Source organism: Lucilia sericata, unplaced genomic scaffold (assembly GCF_015586225.1).
Source record: "Lucilia sericata isolate MDLA Ls3-8-SP2 unplaced genomic scaffold, ASM1558622v1 Contig000231F_arrow, whole genome shotgun sequence".
Taxonomy (NCBI): domain Eukaryota; kingdom Metazoa; phylum Arthropoda; class Insecta; order Diptera; family Calliphoridae; genus Lucilia; species Lucilia sericata.
In genome coordinates this window covers 112,843-138,053 of record NW_023994258.1, presented here as the reverse complement: position 1 = coordinate 138,053, position 25,211 = coordinate 112,843, and the positions used below count along the sequence as shown (strand labels likewise).

The following is a 25,211-nucleotide window of genomic DNA, read 5'->3' as shown; positions in this document are numbered from 1 at the left end:
TTTTTCTTTGCAAAATGTTTGCGTTTCTTTATTTATTTTTACTCGACATCATGGCCAAACTTATCACACACATTTTTTTAGCTTTTGGGATTAAAATAAAGCAACAAATTTTTTAAACGTGTAAAATATGCATTATTGTTGAGTTTTATAGTTAATTGAAATTATGCGAAAAAAAGAAGAAATTATTTGTGGGCTTAAATAGTATTTAAATAATTTAAGTGGATCATGGTCAAAATTTGCATTTTTAATAAGACTCTAGTCTAGAAATGTAATTAAATTAATTGTTGTTGAACGTATATTGAAATAAATTTGTTGTTCTATTTTAATTTTCGAGTTATATAACTGCTGAAATGAGAGCATAGAGAAAATCTTGAATATAGTATATCCTATAGTCTTGACTATAGTATGGAATATATTTGGACAGAGTCGTGACTATAGTCCATACTATAGACAAGACTATAGTATATACTATACTCAAGACTATAGTCTATACTATACTCAAGACTATAGTCTATACTATACTCAAGACTATAGTCTATCCTATAGTCAAGACTATAGTCTATACTATAGTCAAGACTATAGTCTATACTATAGTCAAGACTATAGTCTATACTATAGTCAAGACTATAGTCTATAACAGACAAGACTAGTATAGACTATAGACAAGACTATAGTCTATACTATACTCAAGGCTATAGTCTATACTATACTCAAGACTATAGTCTATACTATACTCAAGACTATAGTCTATACTATAGTCAAGACTATAGTCTATACTATAGTCAAGACTATAGTCTATACTATAGTCAAGACTATAGTCTATACTATAGTCAAGACTATAGTCTATACTATAGTCAAGACTATAGTCTATAACAGAGTCGTGACTATAGTCCATACTATAGTCAAGACTATAGTCTATACTATACTCAAGACTATAGTCTATACTATACTCAAGACTATAGTCTACACTATAGTCAAGACTATAGTCTTTACTATAGTCAAGACTATAGTCTATACTATAGTCAAGACTATAGTCTATACTATAGTCAAGACTATATACTATACTATAGTCCATACTATAGTCTATACTATAGTCCATACTATAGTCTATACTATAGTCCATACTATAGTCTATACTATAGTCAAGACTACAGTCTAAAATAAAGTCGTGACTATAGTCAAGACTATAGTCTGTACTATAGTCAAGACTATTGTGTATACTATAGTCAAGACTATAGTCTATACTATAGTCAAGACTATATTCTATACTATAGTCAAGACTATAGTCTATACTATAGTCTATACTATAGTCAAAACTATAGTCTATACTATAGTCAAGACTATAGTCTATACTATAGTCAAGACTATAGTCAAGACTATACTATAGTCAAGACTATAGTCAAGACTATTCTATAGTCAAGACTATAGTCTATAATATAGTCGAGGCTATAGTCTATACTATAGTCAAGACTATAGTCTACACTCTGGTCAAGACTATAGTCAAAACTATAGTTTATACTATAGTCAAGACTATAGTCTATACTATAGTCAAGACTATAGTCAAGACTATTCTATAGTCAAGACTATAGTCTATAATATAGTCGAGGCTATAGTCTATACTATAGTCAAGACTATAGTCTACACTCTGGTCAAGACTATAGTCAAAACTATAGTTTATACTATAGTCAAGACTATAGTCTATACTATAGTCAAGACTATACTATAGTCAAGACTATAGTCTATACTATACTCAAGACTATAGTCTATCCTATAGTCAAGACTATAGTCTATACTATAGTCAAGACTATAGTCTATACTATAGTCAAGACTATAGTCTATAACAGACAAGACTAGTATAGAATATAGACAAGACTATAGTCTATACTATACTCAAGGCTATAGTCTATACTATACTCAAGACTATAGTCTATACTATACTCAAGACTATAGTCTATACTATAGTCAAGACTATAGTCTATACTATAGTCAAGACTATAGTCTATACTATAGTCAAGACTATAGTCTATAACAGAGTCGTGACTATAGTCAAGACTATAGTCTATACTATACTCAAGACTATAGTCTATACTATACTCAAGACTATAGTCTACACTATAGTCAAGACTATAGTCTTTACTATAGTCAAGACTATAGTCTATACTATAGTCAAGACTATAGTCTATACTATAGTCAAGACTATATACTATACTATAGTCCATACTATAGTCTATACTATAGTCCATACTATAGTCTATACTATAGTCAAGACTACAGTCTAAAATAAAGTCGTGACTATAGTCAAGACTATAGTCTGTACTATAGTCAAGACTATTGTGTATACTATAGTCAAGACTATAGTCTATACTATAGTCAAGACTATATTCTATACTATAGTCAAGACTATAGTCTATACTATAGTCTATACTATAGTCAAAACTATAGTCTATACTATAGTCAAGACTATAGTCTATACTATAGTCAAGACTATAGTCAAGACTATACTATAGTCAAGACTATAGTCAAGACTATTCTATAGTCAAGACTATAGTCTATAATATAGTCGAGGCTATAGTCTATACTATAGTCAAGACTATAGTCTACACTCTGGTCAAGACTATAGTCAAAACTATAGTTTATACTATAGTCAAGACTATAGTCTATACTATAGTCAAGACTATACTATAGTCAAGACTATAGTCTATACTATAGTCAAGACTATAGTCTATACTCTGGTCAGGACTATAGTCTATACTATAGTCAAAACTATAGTCTATGCTATAGTCAAGACTATAGTCTATACTATAGTCAAGACTATAGTCTATACTATGGTCAAGACTATAGTCTATACTATAGTCAAGACTATAGTCTATACTATAGTCAAGACTATAGTCTATGTTATAGTCAAGACTATAGTCTATACTATAGTCAAGACTATAGTCCCCACTATAAAGTAGACTATAGTCTTGACTATAGTGTAGAATATAGTATTATCTATAGTGTAGGCTGTTGTGTTGACGTGTTGTCTATATTGTAGACTATAGTTGTCTATAGTATATACTTGACTATAGTATATACTATAGTTTTGTTAATTTTTTATCAATGGTTTTTCTTTTCCAATTACGTTTAATATCTCTGTGTGACATCAAAAATTATACTATTTAAACAATGTTTATACCGTAAACATATCGACCTTCCTCTAACTATAATTTGTTTGTAAAGTTCTCCAACTATTATCTAGAACTCTAATATTTAGTAATTGTTTAAAGTATAGAAAAATATGTTTTTTTTGCAAATACCTGTAATATTTTTTTTAATTGTAATTGCTGTTTATCATGGTGCTGTCTCTCAGCAATTATCGTCATGTCATGTTTCCCCAACTAACAACAATAATTACACACATTTATTGATAAGTTGCTGTTGCAATACACATACACAAAAACGGTACATATTCCGCACTAAAATATCGAAATAAAAACATGTCAATGATAATAAAAAAAAAGAAAGGAATTTTTGTACTAAACAGTTACTCATTGGAGGCATAATATTTACTTTTTTATTCTTTAACAAAGAAAATTGAGTAAGAATTCTATATCCAGCAAAGACGAATCTACAGTATACTTTACCGATCACATACACAAGGTCAATTCTAATTACTAAAACTACTTGATGTCTCAGCCGTTTAAGAACTGATGAACCTATATCATTCTCTTCTAGACATAATTTATTATTTCTAGAAAGGGGTGTAGATTGTTGTTATTAGCTTTGAGAAATTTCAACAGATTTCTTTCTCTCCTGAGGAAATGTGTAATATGGCTACGAAAACCTAAAGCTTCCTATCTAGAGAGTAGAAATCGCAAGTACAATGACAATCGTAAAGCCTTGTCATTCTGATGAAGTGTATCAAAATATCGTAACAGAATGAGAACCGTAAAAGAAATATAAAAACCACATTTTTCAAATATCTGCACAACAAATCATCAGCATAAATATCATAATCATCAGCAATATCGTCACATCATCATAAATAAACAGATATTGAAAGTAATTAATGATGTGACAAAGCTTTCAACTGCAGAATGTGATGATGATTAAGAGGTGACGTCTTTGAGAAACACACCTTTTCCATGACATGAACTAAACGGGAACATACATACTTATATCGAAGATTAAAGGTTGTCACTACATAACTAACATAAATATTTGGTTAAATATGTATTAAATAATAATGCGAAACTATTTCTTTATAATAATGAAGACTATAGACAAGTTACTGTTATTTTTTGAAAGAAAATATGTTAGTTATGTGGTTTAAGTCTAATACCATTGATGTATTTTTTATCTGTCTCCAGTATGCTTCAATACTTATTCAACATTTATATATTTTTATTCCCATACTCAATCTATTTTTTTTGTTTAAGATACACTTAAGTACTATTTATAGGGAGTACTAGTATTTATATTCTGTTTATGATGTATAAAAAATGTCATGAATGCTTTACAACTGTGGTTTTGCAATTTTCTTGTAATGAGTACTTCAATTTTTATGTTTTGTTTTTTCTTAATATTTTTTCAATGTTCTTTTTCTTTTGTTTAAACTAGAACAAATATTACAGATATTGTTTTCTTACAAATACTTGTTCTCCATTATTTATTTATGAATACACATAGATAACTAGATAATATTTGTGCTCGAGCATTTATATTCTTTTTAAATTTAATATTCATTTTAATTTGTTTATAAAACTCAGGTAATCAATCAAAAATTAACCACACCGCAGTCTGCCTTCAGTAGTAGCTTGAGGAATATGAGAAGTCATTATAAAGTTCGATCTTGTTTGTGTTCTGTTCATTTAATTTAATATTACTTTTAATGGAATGGAAAATATGATTAAGTACCAACATGATTTTTCAACTAATAAATTACTTTAATTTATTTAAAGTTGTTATGATAAATTTGCATATTTTAATTGAAATTTGATTATTTGTAAAGAATATCAAAACAAAATAATGATTTGATGATATTGGAGAACTGTTTAATATTAAATTTATTTATTGATACTACTGGGAACGGAACAGAACTAGAACTAGAACTGAACTAGAACTGAACTAGAACTGAACTAGAACTGAACTAGAACTGAACTAGAACTGAACTAGAACTGAACTAGAACTGAACTAGAACTGAACTAGAACTGAACTAGAACTGAACTAGAACTGAACTAGAACTGAACTAGAACTGAACTAGAACTGAACTAGAACTGAACTAGAACTGAACTAGAACTGAACTAGAACTGAACTAGAACTGAACTAGAACTGAACTAGAACTGAACTAGAACTGAACTGAACTAGAACTGAACTAGAAGAACTAGAACGAACTAGAACTGAAAACCTAGAACTGAACTAGAACTAGAACTGAACTAGAACTGAACTAGAACTGAAAGAACTGAACTAGAACTGAACTAGAACTGAACTAGAACTGAACTAGAACTGAACTAGAACTGAACTAGAACTGAACTAGAACTGAACTAGAACTGAACTAGAACTGAACTAGAACTGAACTAGAACTGAACTAGAACTGAACTAGAACTGAACTAGAACTGAACTAGAACTGAACTAGAACTGAACTGGAATTGAACTAGAACTGAAATAGAAGTCCCCAAACAATATTGATAGTTTAACCACAATTCTGTAAAAATATTTTATATTTTTTTATATTAATAGAATTATTTGTTAAACAAATCTAAAATCCAAAATCCCCCCATCAAATATTTAATATATTTGTTTATATCAACAACTGTCTGACAATCTTTTTAACGCCTCTTACTAATATCAAACAGATTTTTCTATTTATTTGTAGTCTCCATTAAATACTTTTACATCAATTACGTAAAACACAATAAAATATTCATATTATTTATTTAAATATTCCAGATTAGAAATAATTCTCATCACCCCTCCTTGCTTTATTTCAACAGCACTCTACATTTCAAAAGATTTTGAAATATAGACATACAGACACTGATTAGATTATTTCATAATCATTAAAATATTCATTTAGTATTACTCGTACATATTTTTGTGTTTATTGTCTAAATGTAATTCAAGTTCAATTACAACTAATAATTGAATTCTATTTTTAATGAAAAAATAAATAATATATTGAACTTTAATTGAATTTATCAATGAAAATATGGTGAGTGTAACCACCTTGAACCTGTAGAGTAAAATATGTATATCAAAACCACATTACAAACGATATCTTATCGTCTTTATATTAATAGTTTGTTCAAATACTTAATAATTTATGTGGGCTTAATAATTTTTTCAAAGGTAAATTAACAGTAGTGGACAATTGGTGGAATATAAATTTTCAATTACTTACATGGGAAACAAAATTTTTGAATTTTTAACATTTTTTTAGAAAAAAAAAATAGGAAAAGTGTTAATTTGTTAAAAAAAAACTGAATAAACAACCTACAGGTGTTAATTTAATTTAGGAAAAAATTTTCAAATAAATTTTCTTTACCTAAATGACAAACATTTCTAGCTCCAGTAAAATATCATATTCACATCATTCTTTCTATTTCCTTAACATATTTAAATAATCATTCTATTTTATTTCTTAAATTTTGTTTATTTTTAGTTTGTTATAAGGAAACAAATGTCTGCAGATGTTGGTTGTAACAATTGTATCATTCACAAATCAAATACTTACTAAACCATATTATGGAAGTTTACTTTAAAGTAAATTATGAGTATTTAAGGATTGATTTGATCTTTTCCGTTTTACAATTTGATTTCCCCCACCTCCTCACTAGATTGCCCTGATTTCATTTCACACTTTTGTATTTGTTTTTTTTTTTTTTTGTAATTCGTTTGTGTTAATTACATGATTTTATACCAAATTAATTTGGTTAACCTAAATAATGTTTTTATATCTTTTTAATTTTGGAGTTTTCAATGAAATTGTATCAAGAATTTGTATAAGAATTTTCAGGTTTTTTTTTCTCTCTTTCTTTATTTTCTTGTGTTAAGAATTTCACTTTGTAGAATAAACATTTGTGGAAGAATTGTTAAATAAAGAAATTTAAATACCCCTTTTTTTAGGTTGTTCTTATTTGTAAATATAACGAGAGTAAAAAAAGAAGAAGAAGCAACAGGGTAGTGTTGAAAGTCAGAGTGGTGGAGTGTAGGGGGTATTAGGGAAGTTGCCATTAGAAATTTCGATAGACATCACTATGCCTAAAGGAAGTCAAAGGAAATCTGTTAATCTTGGCCAATTAAGATTTGTCAGTTGACTGACAAAATGTTAGGTCCCTGAGGAAGCTATTTATCATATCGTTTCATATCCTTACTCAAATCAAGAGTCAGAGGTACGTAAGTACGGTTTTCCTTAATTCAAGTACGTATCCGTTAAATACGAAAAAACCAATTTAAGTTCTTTTTGCTTCAAAGTCATCTCACAATGTCTTTATTTTGAGAATTTGATTAAATCTCAAATGCATAACTGATTTGAGATAAAAATTTGATTGATTTAAGAGTGTAAAAGATAAAATTAATAGCAAAATGAGCTTGATTCAAACTCTATACGTACTTGATTTCAGTGACCCGTTTCTGTAATTCTCGCATCGAGAAAATCTGTCGAAAAATTCATGATCATCTTGTGTAAAACAGGGTGAATACAAGAAATTTAAAAATTTCTTGTTAAATTTTAATGAGTACAGTTTAAAAATAATCAGAGTCACACTGTTAAAAACTGGAAGACAATTATATTTTAAGTTTTTTCTCGATTCGAGAAAATTAAAACGAGGTACAGAATACAGAAGATTTCAGCTAATATAAACACATTAAGTCAGAAAATCCTTCTTAAGTACGATTTTAAAATGGAGAAACTATAAAGTCTTATGGATCCAAAAACCCTTCAGAACTGAACCAACCATTTCAAATTTGATATATGAAAGAATTTTTATTTGGAATCTCTATCATCGATATAACTATAAAGTTGTGCTTTTGTTTTAGGTACAAAAGTAACTCATAAACATAGGGGTTGTTTTCTGATCGTCTAGGAAAGTCCCGCTATAAACAAAACTGAAACCATGAAAGCGAAGCTTTCCTTACGCAATAGTTTTTCCCGGAATGGAAAATAACGATTAGAGTTGATACAATCATACAAACTAATTATTTTTTAAAATATTTGTTCCTCGATAAATCCGTGAGTTCGAGTACAAATGATTTACCCAATGTTTACCTTCTTATCAGGATTGTTATGAAAACTTTTATAGTAATTGTCATTGAGAAATTAAGATCCCAAGCCTCTATTTAAAGAAGCTATTCATTTTGGATAATCTTATCTGGCAGAAAAGATTCAGTGAACGCTTTACTGTATATACGGATGGGAATAACTTATGTTCGAGATCCCAGATTGTTTAAAGCTGAATTGAAACTTCTTTCTGAGAAAATACATATATTTAGTTAGTTATTTATTGGAAATATATTCCAGACTATATAAAGTATAGAAAAAGACAAGGACAAGGAAGTCCTTATTGTAGTAGTGCACTGCATTCTCAACCTTAAATGATTGGGCTCTCAGACACTGTTTTTAGGGCAGGAACGCTATATATATCAAGTTTTTACTCGAATACGGGCAAAATATTTACGAACAGAGACAATGCCTATTTCGGGTTTTGTGTTTAATAGGATCTTAGTTTCTAAATGTGGGGTTATGAATGATTTAAATACTTCCGCGTGCTGACTCGGTCTATGTGTGTCTTCAAATCGAATGGTATGAAACTTTACTGGTTCGATTTTAGTTAGGAAGTTTTTTGCTTATGTTCTGAACTATATCATCCTTAAATTTCATTCTTAACTTTTATACATGCCTGTTGCTGGTCCATGTACAAGCACTTAATGGAGTTATCTAATCTCTCACTATTGCGGTAACGCGTTATCAAAAGTCCGGCTACCTTTAAACCATATCTAAAGCTTTTCTCGATCATAAACTCAACCCCATTGCTGAGAAGGGCTCAAGTACTGGTTTCGAAACCGATGTTCGATATCTTCATCAATAAGCCAATAAATCGCTTTTTTTACATGCAGGGAACACACTGCGGTAGGTCAGGTATAAACTGAGTAAAGCCTAAAACAGGATCAGGAATCTGAGTAATACATCACCATTCAACCCATTACACAGATCTTTTAACTAACACAATAATGATGTCAACCCATTCCCAATTTATAGTTCCCGAAGTGACTCCTCTATGGGGTTATATTTAATCAGTAATAACTCCCTAAAGGGCACTCACCAATACCGAGTTCCACTGACTCTCTTAGTTTCAGATAAGATAAGTCTTTTCGTCAAACCAGAGTAATTTGACTAATCCAATTTGTGGTCCCGTCAGACCAGAGATAGCACCTCTATTCCCCGGTATTTCAATAGCGCCAGAGTGAACCAACATAACGTGACCCAGGATAGGCTCGACAACAATAAGAGATCCAGTTTAAGCTTAATTCTATGTACAGCTAGTTAGTTAGTTAGTTTGAAAGGAGGATGTATATACATACATCAAATCCGAAGAAATACATCTAGGCCTCCATAGGGCCTGTTGTGCGCTCCTTAACCAGTGCCCCAGGTGGGAATCGAATCCACCACCTCCGGTCTACCAGACTAGAACATTAACCACTAACCTACCGGAGGCCACTTTACAGCTAAGAGAGGAAATGTTTTGAATAGATTCTGCTACATCTGTCCCTTAAACCTACCGAGTTTAACTACGCTCTTTGTTTATAGGGGCTTTAACTATATCAACAAACATTATTTCTATACTTAACTCTATGATGTCTGTGGTCTTGTTAGTTTTCTGTTTTTTTTTTTCTACATTTTGGGTGTAAAGTGAATCTATTTGTTGTTTGGTTTTTTTTTTTTTTCGAAATGCAATTTATTTGTTTAGACAAGACACAAGTGTTTTCTTCTTCTATATGTTTTGAAAACGTTAAATTTTGTAGAACACACTGTCGTTTTAAAACACATGATAAACCAATGAAATTTAGAGAATTTAGTTTAATTTCAAATTTTTATTTATTTAAACAATTTTTTTGTTTAAGAGGTGATTTCAATATTTAAGTTATAAATAAGAGTAAAAATTGTAAAATATTTTTTAAAATTTTTTTGTGCATGTTTTCTACTAGTAATATTTACCTTGATGATGTTGATGTTTATTAATTCCAACAAAAATAAAATTAAAAAAAAAGTAAACACCTGATAACGGTTGGTTACTGGCAAATAAACGTTTATTTTAGTGGAGTAGAAGCGTTGTAGAGGTACCAGGTTGAACAGGGTATAAAAAAAATGCTTTTGTTAAGTTGATAGATAGCGAATGCTATTTTTTTATAAAGATTCCAAATGGTTTGAGTAGATAAAGTGGTTAACTGCCAAAAAATTTATTTTTATTTTTTTTAAGTTGCTAAATTTTTTTATTTTATTATATTTTTCAGTTAGATAAATGAATACCAAGTATTTTAAATGAGTAATAATTTTAGTTGTTTTGTTTTCAGTTGACACTTGAAACTGTTTCACTTTTAATTTTTTAACTTTTTAATTTTCTTTGTTGCAGGTAATTAAATTATAAAAAATGAAATGAAATTTCTACTTTTTTTATGGTTTTGCTCTAAAAACTTTAATAAATTTTATTTTATATTGTTGCTGTTTTATGGGGTTTTTTTGTTTTGCTTTAATTATGTTTTATTACACTTTAGTTATAATTTAGTATTTCTTGGTAATTTTGATTTAAACACGTTTTGTTATGTTTATTTTTTTTTTCAAATAATTGTTGAGCTGTCAAAAAATATGTCAAAATTTGAACAGGGATGATGACAGTTACACTATTTACACTCGTTTTATATAAAGAAAAAACAACTATTTTGTTGTTGTTTTTGGTTTTAGCATAGAGAACAACCCCCAAAATAAAAATTTTAGACACTGATTAACACTTTTTGGTTTTTACTTTATATTAATAATCAACATTTAGGGGATTAAGCAGGGTTTCATAACAATAGTTAACTAAACCTTTAATTAGTGAAAATTTATTTATATATTTTTTGCCACCAAATAAGCAGCTGCTTATTCTTAGTTTTCCAACAAACACGCAATTTTTTGTAATAAACAAATTCAACAAAAATTTACGTTTGTATTTAAAAAAAAAACGTTAAAACATAAACTTTTTTTAGTACCTCGTTTAAATTTGTATCTTTTTCTATTGATTTTTCATTCGCTTGTACAACCAACCGGCTCAAGTTCTCGTTACTAACTAAACTTGCATACAATAGTGTCTGTTTACATTTGGTTGTCGTTTCAGCGTGAGTATCTATCAGATACTTTTTTTGCTGCCTATCTATTGTTTGCTCACAATTCGACCAGCTGTATTTCGGTTTGTTTACTTTTTGTATTGTATTGTTGTTGCTTCAAAATGAACCCCCTATGGTTAAACATGCGGCTTTTTTCTTCTGCTCTAATCCAAAAACAGAGAGTGTAATAAACAATAATTCCTATTGGATTTTATCCAGTGTTACCATATGTTAAAGATAACCACTGGTTCTAGTAAGATAGACAAATCTTAGCTTCTCGAGTCCCCTATGGTGGGTAGTTACAAAGTATAATTTTCCCCCTGTTGTGCACAGAATCTACATAGATTCATCATGACATTTGCAAAGGTAAATTGATGATATCTAAGATCACAATGTCCAGACACCCTTTACTTCCGATGTTAAGGAGAAGCGCTGTAGCAATCTTCATTAAGCTTTTAACGATTTCTTAAAATTGTTTTTGTTAGAAATACAAAAATTTCTTAAAAAAAACTTTATGGCAACACTGATTGTATCCAATAGATTGTTTTCTCTTTTCTTGTCCGTTTTCTCTCATTTTGTGTAAAGTGTTCATTTTTTTATTGAAACACTCTCACCGGCTTGTGGGACTGTTTTTATTGTGTTCATTTCTCAGTATTGTTATTAATCTTATGAAGTCATAAAATTATTTTTTTTTATACGAATCGACTCTTAACTTTTGTATCTGTGTGTTCTTTCGTTTATTTCATTGTAGATGTTTGTAAACCTTGATCGTTAATATTTCAATTGTCATTCTCGTATGCTCGTTATTGAGGTTCCTGTGACATATTTATGTCTTTAATCCCCAACATTTGGTTGGCACACTCACACCTATAAATAATATGCGGTGGTCACAGTGTAGCGAGTTGTATATAAATTTATGAGAAATTTTATTTTTAAAGGAAATTTTCTATAAATTGTTTTTCTAGTGAGAATTTTGAAAAACATTTTTTATTGATGGAAAATTTTGTATAAATTTTCTTTTTATAGAAATTTTTGAATAATTTTTGTTTTTAAAGAAATTTTTTCGGATAAATTTTCATTTACAGAAAATTTCGGATAAATTTTCTTTTTATAGAAAATTTTCGGATAAATTTTCTTTTTATAGAAAATTTTCGGATAAATTTTCTTTTTATAGAAAATTTTCGGATAAATTTTCTTTTTATAGAAAATTTTCGGATAAATTTTCTTTTTATAGAAAATTTTCGGATAAATTTTCTTTTTATAGAAAATTTTCGGAAAAATTTTCTTTTTATAGAAAATTTTCGGATAAATTTTCTTTTTATAGAAAATTTTCGGATAAATTTTCTTTTTATAGAAAATTTTCGGATAAATTTTCTTTTTATAGAAAATTTTCGGATAAATTTTCTTTTTATAGAAAATTTTCGGATAAATTTTCTTTTTATAGAAAATTTTCGGATAAATTTTCTTTTTATAGAAAATTTTCGGATAAATTTTCTTTTTATAGAAAATTTTCGGATAAATTTTCTTTTTATAGAAAATTTTCGGATAAATTTTCTTTTTATAGAAAATTTTCGGATAAATTTTCTTTTTATAGAAAATTTTCGGATAAATTTTCTTTTTATAAAAAATTTTCGGATAAATTTTCTTTTTATAGAAAATTTTCGGATAAATTTTCTTTTTATAGAAAATTTTCGGATAAATTTTCTTTTTATAGAAAATTTTCGGATAAATTTTCTTTTTATAGAAAATTTTCGGATAAATTTTCTTTTTATAGAAAATTTTCGGATAAATTTTCTTTTTATAGAAAATTTTCGGATAAATTTTCTTTTTATAGAAAATTTTCGGATAAATTTTCTTTTTATAGAAAATTTTCGGATAAATTTTCTTTTTATAGAAAATTTTCGGATACATTTTCTTTTTATAGAAAATTTTCGGATAAATTTTCTTTTTATAGAAAATTTCCGATAAATTTTCTTTTTATAGAAATTTTCCGATAAGTTTTCTTTTTATAGAAAATTTCCGATAAATTTTCTTTTTATAGAAAATTTCCGATAAATTTTCTTTTTATAAGAAATTTCGGATAAATTTACTTTTTATAGGAAATTTCGGATAAATTTACTTTTTATAGGAAATTTCGGATAAATTTACTTTTTATAGAAATTAGAAATTTACTTTTTATAGAAATTAGATAGACAATTTTTTTTATAGAAAATTTTCGGATAAATTTTCTTTTTATAGAAAATTTTCGGATAAATTTTCATTTTATAGAAAGTTTTCGGATAAATTTTCTTTCTATAGAAAATTTTTGGATAAATTTTCTTTTTATAGAAAGTTTTCGGATAAATTTTCTTTCTATCGAAAGTTTTCGGATAAATTTTCTTTCCATAGAAAGTTTTCGGATAAACTTTCTTTTTATAGAAAACCTTCGGATAAATTTTCTTTTTATAAAAAAATTTCGTATAAATTTTCTTTTTATAGGAAATTTCGAATAAATTTTCTTTTTAAGAAAATTTTCGGATAAATTTTCTTTTTATAGAAAATTTTCCGATAAATTTTCTTTCTTTGTATAGAAAATTTGGAATATATTTTCCTTTTATAGAAATTTTATATTTCTACCTTATTTTCTACCAACGCTAAACACTGTGCCGTAATACATCAACTTCCTTCCTCTTGTGCATTGTTAGTTAAATCTTGAAAAATTCTCTTACAACACACACACACAACATACAAATGGAAAGGAAATATCATTATGTTGACAATTATTTGACAATAATTCTTGTACAAATCATAAATCAAAGTAACGAAAAGTAAAGAAGTGTAACTGACCATAAAGTATGAGTCAAAAACAGATATGTCGTCCTTTAAACAAACATTTGTTTTTAAAAATGATTTTGCAAGATAAAAATGTTGTATCTTGATATCTTAACAGAAAAATTATAAAAGATTAATAATATTGTTTTTTTATAGAGAATTTTTATATAAACGAGAATTTAAACAGTAGCAAAAGGAAATGACAATTGTTACAGTCACTGTGGGTAAATTTTTATATTCGAATTTTATTTCTCTTTAAGCTGAAACAAAAATTATATGTGAAATTTTTGTGTTTTTTATTTCTTTTTACCGCCAACTAACTTTTTATTCTAAAAAAAGTTCGGAACCCGAGTACCCCAGTCACACTCAACTAATGATGTAACAAATGTTTACACTGACGGCTCCAAGAGGAGTGGGAGAGTGGCTTTTACATTGAAAGATTTGGAATCAAATACTCTTACAGGCAGAGATGTCTGCTATTAAGCTAGTCGTCAACTGGCAGAGGTATTATTAATTACCGGGTGATATATGTATATATACGGACAGCAAAGCAGTGATCAGAAATCTAGCGGGTATCTTTATGACATCTTGGTAAACTGAAGAATGCCTAGTATCTCTGAATGAGATAGCGAGACATTCTAGGCTAACGCTAATATGGGTTCCTGGACATAGTAATTGTCGGGGAAACTGTATAGCTGATGAACTTGCCAGGAATGGTGAGATGAGAAGAGAAGATGAAATCTACGCATTTACTGGTATCTCCCTTACAAACTGTAAGTCACTGGTCCAGACTGAACTATATGAAATGGGTCCAATACGATGGTTCAGTGAAACCAACTGTCTCACTTCGAGGTTAATTTGGCCTCTATACGATGCTTCCGGGTGAAGCTTATTATTAAGCTTTCGCAGGGAACATATAAGAATGTTGGTATTAGTCATAACGGGACACTGTTCTATTGGCAATCACACCAGAAGAATGGATCTCGAATGTAAAAACTACTGTAGGAGTTGTAATAATGCTATTGCCCATAATTCAATGAAAGCAGAAAACATTGTATGGTCTTGCTGCCCTATCTTGTATATAGAATAACATAGATGAACCGATATTGGAGGAAGCGGAGGCTAACACGGAAATTGTAATTACATCTGATATGGTTAAAGGGTCAATCAAGAGCTTCGCTCCCTATAAAGCTGCAGGGCCGGATGGCATTTTCCCGGCACTCTTACAGATGGAGGCGGGACTGGTTTCCGTACATCTGTCTCAGATATTCACTGCATGCTTGAAATTCACATATATCCCCATTACATGGCAGGATGCAAGGGTTATATTTATACCTAAACCAGGGAAACCTAGCTATGCGACACCTAAGTCTAATCGACCGATAAGACTACTTAAAACCTTGGAACGTATAGTCGATAGTATGCTTAAAAGCAGTATACCTGATAAAGATGTAAAATTTAAGCAGATGCTTAAGTAAAGGGACGATCGGTGGAAAACGGTTATAGGACACGTCATCAATGTATACGGGGCACATTGGAAGGTTATACACAATCATTGGAAGTTCCTGATCGCATTCATGACATGGAATATGTCGGAAACTTTGAAACGCTGATCCTAGATAGAATGTCTTGATCAAGCGGAAAACTACAGCAAATACCAGTAGGAATCCGTTGTTATACGGATGGCTCTAAATTGGGGGATATTTCTGTTTCTGGGCTTAAGAATATCCTAATGGCTCTAAATTGGGGAATATTCTGTTTCTGGGCTTAAGAATATCCTAAACTTGTGAAACAAACCGGCTGGTTTAAATCTGGAAGTAGAAAGTAATAACTAGACCGTAACTAGGTGGACCCACTTGAGCTACTCATGATTGATTGAGGTGCTACCCTTCTTACCTAAACCTTCTTATAGAAAATTGTTGGAAAATTTTTGCTTTTTTATGGAAAATTTTCGAAACATTTATCTTCTTAAAGAAAATTTTATTTTTGATAGAAAATTTCTCTCTTTTAAATAAAATTTTTGCAAATTTATAATTTTCTATAAAAAAAAATTTGCTAAAATTTCACGTTTTTAAAAAATATTATAAAAAATTTAATTTTTTAAGAAAAAGTTTAAAATTCCTTTCCTTTTAGAATAGAAAATTTGGTTTTTTAAGACTAAGAAATACTTCTCATTGGGTAGAATATTTAAATTTTAGAGAAAACGTGTGGTACTCTCGATGAATATTTTAAAGTTTAAACTTTAAGTGTGTTTAATTTTTCTTAAGAAAAAAAGTATTTAATCCGACAACTCAGTTGAAAACATCTATTAAAACCTTTTTGGACACTTTTCTTTGAAAGTCCCAAAAATGCCGCCATTCTATAATGACAACAATAATTAAATAAAGTATCCCCAAAACTTCTTCTCAATAAAACAAATCATAAAATTCATAAATTTATTTTCAAATAAACAAATTTTAATTATCCACTTGTTAAAGTATTTACGATCATAAAAAAATAATTATTAAATAAATATCAAAGAAAGTTTTATATTTTATTTGGTCTCATAAAAAAAAAATCAAAATTTCTATTATAATTGACACACAGACACCACAAACTCATTAAATATTGAAAAAAATGATTAAAAAAAAATACAATAAATATTATTAAACATTCAAGTACTTCAAGTTCAAATGATGTCGCTGGTAAAAAAGAAACAATTTTGGATAAATTTTCTTTTTATAGAAAATTTTCCGATAAATTTTCATTTTATAGAAAATGTTTTTCTTTCTATAAAAATTTTTCGGATAAATTTTCTTTCTATATAAATTTTCATTTTTTGGAAATTTTCGGATAAATTTTCTTTCTATAGAAAGTTTTCGGATAAATTTTCTTTTTATAGAAAGTTTTCGGATAAATTTTCTTTCTATAGAAAGTTTTCGGATAAACTTTCTGTTTATAGAAAACCTTCGGATAAATTTTCTTTTTATAAACAAATTTCGTATAAATTTTCTTTTTATAGGAAATTTCGGATAAATTTTCTTTTTATAGGAAATTTCGGATAAATTTACTTTTTATAGGAAATGTTAGGTTAAATTTTCTTTTTATAAAAAAATTTCGGATAAATTTTCTTTTTATAGAAAATTTTCCGATAAATTTTCTTTTTATAGAAAATGTTTTTCTTTCTATATAAATTTTTCGGATAAATTTTCTTTCTATATAAATTTTCATTTTTTGGAAATTTTCGGATAAATTTTCTTTCTATAGAGAATTTTCGGATAAATTTTCTTTCTATAGAAAGTTTTCGGATAAATTTTCTTTTTATAGAAAGTTTTCGGATAAATTTTCTTTCTATAGAAAGTTTTCGGATAAACTTTCTGTTTATAGAAAACCTTCGGATAAATTTTCTTTTTATAAACAAATTTCGTATAAATTTTCTTTTTATAGGAAATTTCGGATAAATTTAACTTTTTATAGGAAATGTTTGGTTAAATTTTCTTTTTATAAAAATTTTTGGGATAAATTTTCTTTTTATAGAAAATTTTCCGATAAATTTTCTTTTTATAGAAAATGTTGGAATATATTTTCCTTTTATAGACATTTTATATTTCTACCCTTATTTTCTACCAACGCTAAACACTGTGCCGTAATACATCAACTTCCTTCCTCTTGTGCATTGTTAGTTAAATCTTGAAAAATTCTCTTGCAACACACACACAATATACAAATGGAAAGGAAATATCATTATGTTGACAATTATTTGACAATAATTCTTGTACAAATCATAAATCAAAGCAACGAAAAGTAAAGAAGTGTAACTGACCATAAAGTATGAGTCAAAAACAGATATGTCGTCCTTTAAACAAACATTTGTTTTTAAAAATGATTTTGCAAGATAAAAATGTTGTATCTTGAAATCTTAACAGAAAAACTATAAAAGATTAATAATATTGTTTTTTTATAGAGAATTTTTATATAAACGAGAATTTAAACAGTAGCAAAAGGAAATGACAATTGTTACAGTCACTGTGGGTAAATTTTTATATTCGAATTATATTTCTCTTTAAGCTGAAACAAAAATTATGTGTGTGACGAGTTACAAAAAAAATGTTTATAGTTGGGTTAAGAAATTTTTGTGTTTTTTTATTTCTTTTTACCGCCAACTAACTTTTTATTATAAAAAATTTTCGGAACCCGAGTACCCCAGTCACACTCAACTAATGATGTAATAAATGTTTACACTGACGGCTCCAAGAGGAGTGGGAGAGTGAGTTTTGGCTTTTACACTGAAAGATTTGGAATCAAATCCTCTTACAGGCAGAGCTGTCTGCTATTAAGCTAGTCGTCAACTGGCAGAGGTATTATCAATTATCGGGTGATATATATACGGACAGCAAAGCTGTGATCAGAAATCTAGCGGGTATCTTTACGACATCTGAAGAATGCCTGGTATCTCTGAATGAGACATAGTAATTGTCAGGGAAACCGTATACCTGACGAACTTACCAGGGATGGTGCCATTAGTGGGGAAGATGAAATCGACTCATTTACTGGTATCTCTGGTTCAGACTGGACTATATGAAATGGCTCCAATAAGATAGTTCATTGAAACCAACTGTCTCACTTCGAGGATAATTTGGCCTCTATACGATGGTCCCAGGTCAAGCTTATTATTAAGCTTTCGCAGGGAACAGATAAGAATGCTGTTATCAGTCATAACGGGACAATGTACTATTGGCAATCATGTCAGAAGAATGGGTCTCGAATATAAAAACTACTGTAGCAGTTGTAATAATGTTATTGCCCATAATTCAATGAAAGCAGAAAACATTGTATCGGCCTTGCTGCTCTATCTTGTATATTGAATAACATAGATGAATCGATATTGGAGGAAGCGGAGGCTAACACGGAAATTGTAATTACATCTGATATGGTTAAAGGGGCAATCAATAGCTTCGCTCCCTATAAAGCTGCAGGGCCAGATGGTATTTTCCCGACAATCTTACAGATGGAGGCGGGACTGGTTTCCGTACATCTGTCTCAGATATTCACTGCATGCTTGAAATTCACATATATCCCCATTACATGGCAGGATGCAAGGGTTATATTTATACCTAAACCAGGGAAACCTAGCTATGCGACACCTAAGTCTAATCGACCGATAAGACTACTTAAAACCTTGGAACGTATAGTCGATAGTATGCTTAAAAGCAGTATACCCGATAAAGACCTACAATTTAAGCAGATGCTTAAGTAAAGGGACGATCGATGGAAAACGGTTATAGGACACGTCATCAATGTATACGGGGCACATTGGAAGGTTATACACAATCATTGGAAGTTCCTGATCGCATTCATGACATGGAATATGTCGGAAACTTTGAAACGCTGATCCTAGATAGAATGTCTTGATCAAGCGGAAAACTACAGCAAATACCAGTAGGAATCCGTTGTTATACGGATGGCTCTAAATTGGGGGATATTTCTGTTTCTGGGCTTAAGAATATCCTAATGGCTCTAAATTGGGGAATATTCTGTTTCTGGGCTTAAGAATATCCTAAACTTGTGAAACAAACCGGCTGGTTTAAATCTGGAAGTAGAAAGTAATAACTAGACCGTAACTAGGTGGACCCACTTGAGCTACTCATGATTGATTGAGGTGCTACCCTTCTTACCTAAACCTTCTTATAGAAAATTGTTGGAAAATTTTTGCTTTTTTATGGAAAATTTTCGAAACATTTATCTTCTTAAAGAAAATTTTATTTTTGATAGAAAATTTCTCTCTTTTAAATAAAATTTTTGCAAATTTATAATTTTCTATAAAAAAAAATTTGCTAAAATTTCACGTTTTTAAAAAATATTATAAAAAATTTAATTTTTTAAGAAAAAGTTTAAAATTCCTTTCCTTTTAGAATAGAAAATTTGGTTTTTTAAGACTAAGAAATACTTCTCATTGGGTAGAATATTTAAATTTTAGAGAAAACGTGTGGTACTCTCGATGAATATTTTAAAGTTTAAACTTTAAGTGTGTTTAATTTTTCTTAAGAAAAAAAGTATTTAATCCGACAACTCAGTTGAAAACATCTATTAAAACCTTTTTGGACACTTTTCTTTGAAAGTCCCAAAAATGCCGCCATTCTATAATGACAACAATAATTAAATAAAGTATCCCCAAAACTTCTTCTCAATAAAACAAATCATAAAATTCATAAATTTATTTTCAAATAAACAAATTTTAATTATCCACTTGTTAAAGTATTTACGATCATAAAAAAATAATTATTAAATAAATATCAAAGAAAGTTTTATATTTTATTTGGTCTCATAAAAAAAAAATCAAAATTTCTATTATAATTGACACACAGACACCACAAACTCATTAAATATTGAAAAAAATGATTAAAAAAAAATACAATAAATATTATTAAACATTCAAGTACTTCAAGTTCAAATGATGTCGCTGGTAAAAAAGAAACATTGTTGTCTGCAGCAACAACTACTGTTTGCTACTTAACCCTTTAAATGTTGACAAATCTCGTAAATAAATGTTTTTGATTAAAAAACCATTATTCATAATTATCTAAGAAAAAACTTTTCTTCTAACAACCAATAAATTCGTTTAGTTTTGATTGGTTTAATCTGATAAAATGGGTCATGAACAGAAAAACCATGTTTCTCTTGTTGATAATTTTTTCCAATTGAATATTTTCTCTTCACTATTTGTTTGTAAAATTCTAATAAGAATTTTTTTATTTTTGGTTTTTTTTTCCAGTGAAATTATGGGAAAATTTTATGCAGCAGGAAATTTAATAAGCAAATAAAGGCAGGCCACTTGAAAAACTCAGGTAAGTCAATATTTATTTACTTTTAAAAATTGCCTTTCTTCATTTCTTCCCTTTTGATTTTGTTTGCAAATATTTTGCTTCTTTATATTTTTTTGTGTTAAACCGTTTTTATTGTAGAGATTATTGTAAATGTTGCTAAATGCAACAAGGGCATGATTTTATGGTTTTCCTTGGAGTTTCCGGTTTGGAAAAAATTGTATTTTCCCACATAATTTGAAAGAATTTACATCATAGTTGAACTGTGAAATGTAAATAATTTTTTGTTATTAAATGCAAATTTGAGATAAGAACAATTTTTCGTAATAGTTTTGTAATTTATTTTTAATTTAATGTATTTTTATAAACTTTTCAATAAGGAGTTTACTTAGTAATATGATTTATTAAAAGACTTCACGAATATATTTAGTATTTTGGATGTTTTTGCAAACATTTTTGTTGCAATTAAATCTAAGTATGTAAGAAAGAAATTGTCTTATTTACATATTATTTGTAAAAAGTTTATATACCCTACACCACTGCAGTTTTTAATTTCTATTACTGCAGTTTGTAATTTCTATAATATAATTTTCCGACCCTTTAAAGTGTATATATTCCGAGTCCTTATAGATAGCGGAGTCGATTAAGCTATGTCCGTCTGTCTGTTGAAAATATAATCCTCGGGAGCCAAATCTGTCAAACATGCTTTCGGGAAGTTTTCTATTTAAAATCAGCAAAATCGGTTCATAAATATCGTAGATATGAACAAAAATCCGAGACAACCTCAGAAAATTTCATCAAAAATTGAGATTTCTTATGCATGCTGAGACAGAAATAATAAACTAACAAACACAACACACATAATCATAAGGTAAATTTTGTGAGAACCTATGAAAGGGGACTTTTTGGTACTTTTTCCTTCTACAAAAGGTACTTTTTGAATTTTCTATAATAATAAGGCCCGGATTAGATGAGAACCTATAAAAGGGGACTTTTTGATACTTTTTATACCCACCATCAAAAAAGATGGGGGGGTATATTGAATTTGTCATTCCGTTTGTAACACTTTGAAATATGGATTGTAGACCCAAAAAAGTATATATATTCTGGATCCTTATTAAATTCTAAGACGACCAAGCCATGTCCGTCTGTCTGTCTGTTGTAGACACGATAGCGCCTAAACGAAAGAAGCAGACAGCTGAAATTTTGCACAAATACTTTTCATTAATAGCCACTGTTTGGTAATGAGCAATATCGGCCCATGTTTTCGGATAGCCCCCATACAAGTGGACCCCCGAAAAACAGCTTTAATGGGCATATCTGTTTAAAAAGTACGAGGATTGGTCCATAATTGACCCTTATATAAGGTCCTCTTCAGAAGATGACTTTATCGTTCATTACTGGCTTAAAAATACGAATAAAGCGATGAAATTTCATGTAGATCGGTCCATAATTTTCTATAATATTGAACCTAGAAACATGAAATTTAGCAGGTAGAGCCCGGATTAGGTAAGAACCTATAAAAGGGGACTTTTTGGTACTTTTTCCTTCTACAAAAGGTACTTTTTGAATTTTAAATAATATGGAACCTAGAAACATGAAATTAAGCATGTATATAATCTATTTGAGTAAAAACTCTAAATACATAAATACCGATCCTTATAATAGTTCTATATTTATATAGCCCTTCGATAAATTAGTAACTTGACGTGACCTAACATGAAATACTCAAGACGATTCAAATTGCTTAGCCTTGGAGATCAATTGACAGGTCCACTTCTAAAAATTACTTTAGGTCTAAACTTTAATTTCTCTTCACTGAACGCAAGTTTTGCGATAAAACATCATGACAGAATTTCAAAGTAAATTTAGAAATTTTCATCAAGTGTCAGTTCATATTCATAATGATTTCGCAGAACCCTGATATTTAAGGCTGAGATATTTTAAAGTAGGAAGTATATCTAACAGATTTGGCTTTCTGATGACTAATAGATTTTGAAAACAAACAAAGAAGTCCTTGAGCTGTCTGATGGTTTTTAAAATTTTTGAACTCTATATCTCGAAAACCTGATGCTCTGGAGATTCTGATTCAATCCTTTAGAGATGTATATGCTTTTTTGGTCTCATGATCATAAATCGTTGTACGCTTTAATTATACCCTACACCACTTTAGTGGAAGGGTATATTGGCTTTGTGCTGATGTTTGTAACGCATAGAATTAATGGTCCTATACCCACCTTTAAGTCGATTAAGCTATGTCCGTCTGTCTTGTAATCAAACTACATGTCGCAATTTGGAAGATAATTGGATGAAATTTGGTAAAGACTTTACTTTAACCCAAGGACGAACCCTATTGACTTTGGTCCATTATTTCAGCTAGCCCCCATATAACCGGACCGCCTATATTGGCATTTGGAGCCCATAATTATGCCAAATATACTAGTATCCATATAAAAATAGGCACAACTACGTTTTATACAAGCATTATTGATACTGTGAAATTTCGTAATGAGCGGCCCTTATTTAACCGTAGTCCCCTTACAAAGTCCTTCTCCGAAAATACTTGAACGTCGTTAATTCCCTTATAAACACGTGTATTTCAATGAAATTCGGCTAATTAATTTTAACAAAAATCCCTCCACTAAATTTTGTTAGGATCGGTTCATAATTGAGCCTAGCCCCCATATATAGCCTCCATCAGAAAATAATTGCTTCATCAAAAATATATCGAAATTAAGGAAAAATTCAACATAAATTCATAAATTATTAAAAAATTTTAGATATACTTATAACTGGTGAAGGGTATCATATGGTTGGTCACACCCGACTATACTTTTTTACTTGTTTGTTTAATATGTAATAGATTTTGAGGACAGGGACTTATACATACACTATGTACTGAATAAAATTCCGAAAAAAATAATCTTGATGGGAAACGCTTTTACGCTTTACATATGTATATAGATACTTAATAAAACTCCATAAAATAATTATTTTATCAAATTTAGGAAATGTCTTTAGTAGGGTTCTATAAATCGACTTTCGAATAATCGAACAATCGATTTTTTGTCGAAAAAAGTCGAAAAGTAGAAGTCAACTATTTTGTTCCAAAAAAGTCGATAACTCGACTATCGTCTGTGAAAAAAGTCGAAAAGTCTAAAAGTCGAAAAAACTCGATAAGTCGAAAAGTAGAAAAAAGTCGTAAAAAGTCGAAAAGTCGAAAAAAGTTGAAAAGTCGGAAAAAGTCGAAAACTCGAAAATTGTAGAAAAAAGTCGAATATTTAAAAAAAGTGGAAAAAAGTCAAAAACTCTAAAATAGTCGGAAAAACTCGAAAAAAGTCAAAAAATAGTCGAAAAAAAGTCGAAAGAATTCGAAAATAGTCAAAAAGTAAAAAAAATCGAAAAAAGTAAAAAAAGTCGAAAAGTCGACTATTTATAAAATGCTTAAAGTCGTAAAGTCTAAAAGTCGACTTTTAATTAAATGAAAAAAAATCGAAAAGTCGAAAAATCGACTTTTCATAAAATGCAAAAAGTCGAAAAGTCGACTTTTAACTAAATGAAAAAAGTCGAAAAGTCGACTTTTCGTTTCAACTATAGAACCCTAGTCTTCAGTAAAACCTACAGTAATTATAAAAAAAAGTTCCAAAAATTTAAAACCAACGTGATTTTTACCCCAAAAAAAACTGAAATCATGAAAATCATCTCAATTTTAAGCTTAAACTTTCTATCTTTCTTTCTTTCTCTCTCTCTCTCTCTCTTCATCTTCCTCTCGTTTACAAAATTCTTAAACAATTTAAAACAGAGTTGCATTTGAACACTTACCTTTCTTACAGTCCGTTGCTGCAATGCAACCATGTGCATTAAGCCACCTCATTGTGACTGAGTCTGTTTTAACGCATTTCTTTTGCTTTTGACTTCATTTGTTTACTTTGTTTTGATTTTGAAATTTTTTCTTTGATTTTATTGTTGCACTAACAAAACAAAACTGAAAAAATGCACAAATGGAAAAAACAAACACATTCACACACATTCACAAACACTTTTACATTTACAGGGAAAACAATAACAGAAAAAAAAAAGAATCACTGCATTTTGATTACAGTGCACGGTAACAAAATATATTCCCACACAAACAATATTTCTTTTGTTGTTGTTGGATTTTTTGTTTTTGTTTTTTTATTTTTGCTTAGTCAACACTAAAATATCGAACATACAACTCTACAGAGTTGGAAAAATTACAATACAAATTTAAACCGGTTCCAA

General features: G+C 29.0%; 1 protein-coding gene and 1 long non-coding RNA gene across 5 annotated transcripts in view; one reads left to right on the top strand and one right to left on the bottom strand.

Moving 5' to 3' along the window:
- Positions 1-20,972, top strand: part of LOC119602428 — a 76,924-nt gene extending 55,952 nt beyond the window's left edge. Inside the window, exon 3 of the long non-coding RNA XR_005231345.1 lies at positions 20,900-20,972. This is a non-coding gene — a long non-coding RNA (uncharacterized LOC119602428). The remainder of the gene's footprint in view (positions 1-20,899) is intronic.
- Positions 1-24,978, bottom strand: part of LOC119602427 — a 136,298-nt gene extending 111,320 nt beyond the window's left edge. For 2 of the 4 annotated variants that reach the window (XM_037953941.1, XM_037953938.1), the window contains exon 1: positions 10,193-11,287. The gene's annotated coding sequence lies outside the window, so the exon portion shown is untranslated. Of the gene's footprint in view, positions 1-10,192; positions 11,288-24,770 lie in introns of those variants that run through there. The other 2 variants (XM_037953939.1, XM_037953940.1) reach the window with 2 other exon arrangements.
- Between the last annotated feature and the right edge of the window lie 233 nt (positions 24,979-25,211).